Source organism: Pinus tabuliformis, chromosome 4_1 (assembly GCF_031772625.1).
Source record: "Pinus tabuliformis cultivar Carrire ecotype Pingquan chromosome 4_1, CPIR1, whole genome shotgun sequence".
Lineage (NCBI taxonomy): Eukaryota > Viridiplantae > Streptophyta > Pinopsida > Pinales > Pinaceae > Pinus > Pinus tabuliformis.
Genome location: NC_142303.1, coordinates 43824235 through 43828893, shown reverse-complemented (window position 1 = coordinate 43828893; position 4659 = coordinate 43824235). Strand labels below are relative to the sequence as shown.

Sequence of the window (4659 nt, the reverse complement as noted above, 5' to 3'; positions counted from 1 at the left end):
TAAATAGTGAGTTGAAAGAAGATGTATATGTTTACCAACCCCAAGGATATGAAGAAGCAAGAAATGAACACAAAGTCTACAAACTGAAAAAGGCTCTTTATGGGCTTAAACAAACTCCAAGAGCATGGTACAATAGAATTGACACTTATTTTTTGAAAAAGGGGTTTAATAGAAGTGAAAATGAACACACATTATACATCAAGTCAAATGGTAATGATATAATAATTGTGTGCGTATATATAGATGAGTTGATATACACATCTTCAAGTGATTTGTTAGTGGAAGAGTTCAGGCACGCTAAGATGATTGAATTGGGTTTGCTCCATTATTTCTTGGCATAGAAGTGACACAAATGAATGATGAAAATTTTATTTCACAAGTAAAATATGTTTCAAGTCTTCTTAAAAATTGGAAAATGGGAAATTGTAAACTCATGAGCACACCCATGAATACAAATGATTTCTTTTTTGTAGAAGATGGAACTGAAAAGGTAGATGCTCAATCCTATAGGAGTCTAGTAGGAAGCTTTTTGTATCCTACTACAACTAGGCCTAATATTATGCATGCAGTAGGCTTGATTTCTAGATTCACGCAAAGTCCAAGTAAGATTCATTTTGGAGCAGCAAAAAGAATTTTGAGGTATCTCTCTGGAACAAGAAATTATGGAATTTGGTATACTTCATCAAATAATTTTGGGTTGGTTGGTTATACAGATAGTGATTGGGTTGGATCTTTTGATGATATAAAAAGAACTTTAGGTTATGTATTCAACCTTGGATTAGGGGCAGTATTATGGTGTTAAAAGAAGAAACCAACTATTTCAGTGTCTTCCACAGAGACAAAGTATATTGCAGCAGCAACAACAACATGTGAAGCAATTTGGTTGAAGAAAGTATTGTTAAATCTAAAACAAGAACAAAAATATGCCACAACTATTTACTGTGATAACTTTTCTACCATTGCCATAACAAAAAATCCAGTGTTTCATAATTGCACCAAACACATTGATATCAAATATCATTTCATAAGAGACAGTGGCAAAAGGAGAAATTAAAATGAAGTTTTGTACAACAAATGGTCAATTTGCAAATATATTTACCAACGCACTACCAAAAAGAAAAGTTTCAATACATGAAGGATATGTTTGGGATGACCTCATTAAGCATTAAGGGGGAGTGTTGAGGATAATGCTTAAACTAAGCTATATAATCGGTGACAAATTAGCCAACAAATTTTGTGTTCTAAGTTATCAGAATTAGACCAGCAAATTAATAGATGTAGTGAGTTATCATTCAACAAATTATTAGGGGTAGTAGATTAGTTAGATAATAGATAATCAAATTAGAAATATGTCGGTTATATAATAATGTATTCATTACTTGTATGGATATATGAGATTCCAATAAAAATTCAACAGCTCAGAGAATCGAACTTCTCTTGTTTTTGTTCATTAATTTTCATATATATGCTCTTAATAAATTTAACACAAACATACTTACAAGGCAATAGAATAAATCTACAATTCCTAAGGCCCCTAATCTTTGGGCTTCCCTGATATCCAATTTGGAGATAAGGGATAGTAATATATACTACTATTAGTTGGGGATGACGAGACCAGTGGTTGTTTGGTGTTCTTTTGGTGATTAAGGTTGTTGCACATTGAACCCAAACTGCTGAGCAAGAATCAGATCCACATCCTCGATGTCAACGCCCATATGCACTACTCCTCTGCTGACATGAAAGCCCTCTTCCTCTGTTTGTACTCGAATATTTGGGGCATTTCGGCACTTGCCCATGCACTTGCACCCCACTGTCTCAACCTCACAACCCATCCCTGATTTACTTATTCTCTCTTCAAACACCTCCAACAACATCTTGGATCCTGACTTCTTGCACTTCCCACCCATACAAACTTTATCACACTCTTCGCCTCATGCACTGGAATACCCAACCCTAAGTTCAACCCCAATCTATCACTAGTCTCTACAAATTCCACATGCTGATCCTTTTCATCTCCATTAACCTCCGCTACATTCGGAGGATTTTCTACCAACACCCACTGGTATGGCTCAGGGGCCTTTAAAACTCTTCCCATCTGCTCTGTCGGATGGAGCAGAGCCATGTCAACCATCTCCCTCCCATGGTGGGAGGAGCACAATGAGAATGGTGAGTCTTCACAACAGCCCTTGTTTTTCCTTTGCTTTTCAGCTAATTTCAATGCCTTTTTCTAGGCTTTCAGCTGCCTTTTCCTCTCCTTGCACTCCGCTTTGGCTTGTTCTAATTGCCTCATCAAGGAACTCACGACATCCTGCTCAATACCCATCCTATGGAATTTTAGTAAATCTATACCATTCATCATATTGAGTTATTTGATTTACAGATTAGTATTTCAAGAAGAGGAAAAATGGTTCAAATTACAGAGAGAATTTCTGGTTTGACTTACTCTGTAAGGGATACATCTTCACCTTCCGGGAACGTAGATAGCATAGAAAGATTTTTGGATAAGAATTGTAATAGCTTCATCCTCTTCTTTTTTGTTAAACACCCATCAAACAGATCAGATAGATGCTTCAATTTCTGCTTCTCTAATTTACTTTTCATCCCACAATATGGTTGAGATGTTACATGATAAGATTGGACGTGATTCCGATCGGAAAACACAAGCCGAGAAACAGGTTGTCGGTTTGACGATAAAGAAACAGGAGCCAAGCCATCTGCAACATAATTAGTATTGATATCTCTTGAGTCGTTACTTAGAAAGGGAACCAGAGCTCCACTGCGTGCAGGCATGGCAGACTCCATTCTACTAATGGCAGAAGTGTCCTCAGACACATAATTTTATTAATCAGAAAAACAATTACATAATTGATTTTGCAAGAGTTTACACCCGAACAACCAAACACTCTTGCAATGAGCTATTTATAAGCTCCATGTCCTAACTACCTCTAATTATGGATCACTTATTAAATAACAAGTGTTCATTTACATTAAATGCTATTCAAACCAACTAGCTAACTAATCTCCTAAAATAGAGCCTAAGATACGACACATTTGGAGAGTCATATCTTGTTACAACAATATACTAATTTCTAATTGTCTCCATTAAATAATTAATCATTCTAGAATAATAATTATTAATTTAATTTCTTAAATTAATAATTATTTTATTTCAATTTTATAACCTATGATAATAAATTATTTTTGGATCATCTAACATTCCCCCCTATGATCCAAAGATACATTACAACAGATACCAAGTTCATCCCTGAACTTAGTAAATTTTATTCTGCCAAGCGGTTTCGTGAAAATGTCAGAGATCTGATCTTCGGAAGGACAATAAACTGGCTTGAGGACATCTTTGGCAATGAGAAATCTGATATGATGATACTTGGTGTCCACATGCTTTGTCTTTGAATGAAAAACTGGGTTCTTGGCAAGTTTGATGGCTGACTGGCTGTCAATGAATAATGATGTAGCTTCTGCCTGAGAAATTCCCAAGTCCTGCAAAATTCGGCGCAACCAAACAATTTCACATGCTGCTTCCCATGCTGAAATGTACTCTGCTTCTGCTGAAGAAGTGGACACTGTAGCTTGTTTCTTACAACTCCAAGATACTGCTGCTGACCCCATATTCATTAAATAACCTGATGTTGATTCTCGATCATCAATACTCCCAGCAAAGTCGGCATCGGAATATCCACCAAGTACAAAATTTTTAGTCTTTGTATAAAGAAGACCAAAATCTTTTGTTCCTTGGATATATCGAAGAACTCTTTTGGCTGCATTCCAGTGGCTGTCTCGTGGTTCCTACATAAAACGTGAAAGAATACTGACTGCATAAGATAGATCAGGATGAGTATTTGTCAAATAAATCAAGCTGCCAATCAACTGTCTGTAAGTTGTACTGTCCACCTTTCCCCCCCCTTCAAATTTTAAAAGTTTCAAGTTTTTCTCCATGGGGGTGAGAACGGGCTTGCAATATTGCATGCCAAATCACTGAAGAACCTCTGCGGCATACTTACTCTGAGAAATGAAAATATGATGTGGATGTTGGAAGACTTCAACTCCAAGATAGTAGTGAAGTAATCCCAAATTTGTCATCTTAAAACCTGCATGTAACTCCTTTTTCACCTGTGCAATATGATCATCATGATTGCCAGTGATGATCAAATCATCTACATACATAACAAGAATTACCAGATATTTTCCCTGTTGTCACACATACAAAGTATCATCAGATTCACTTCGTTGAAAGCCAACTTTCTTAAGGTATTCATCCATCTTTGCATACCAAGCTTGGGGAGCTTGTTTTAATCCATATAAAGCCTTGATCAATTTGCAGACTTTATGTTCTTGTCCTTCAACTTCAAAACCTGGTGGTTGGGTCATATACACTTCTTCCTGTAAATCCCCGTTGAGAAAAGCACTTTTCACATCCATTTGATGAACTTTCCATCCTTTTTGAGCGGCCAATGCAAGTGTTAATCGGATGGTGTTCCATTTAGCTGTTGGAGCAAAAGTTTCTTCATAATCAATGCCTTCCTGCTGCGCAAAACCCTTTGCGACAAGTCATGCTTTATACTTTTCAAGTTCACCCTTCTGATTATACTTAATTCTGTAAACCCATTTACATCCTATGGGTTTAATATTTGCTGGACA

The 4659-nt window shown here is 36.4% G+C and overlaps 1 pseudogene; it reads right to left on the bottom strand.

Annotated features, from left to right (window-relative positions):
- Window positions 1-1595: 1595 nt before the first annotated feature.
- LOC149174088 (diacylglycerol O-acyltransferase 3-like) lies at window positions 1596-2802 on the bottom strand (annotated as a pseudogene).
- Between the last annotated feature and the right edge of the window lie 1857 nt (window positions 2803-4659).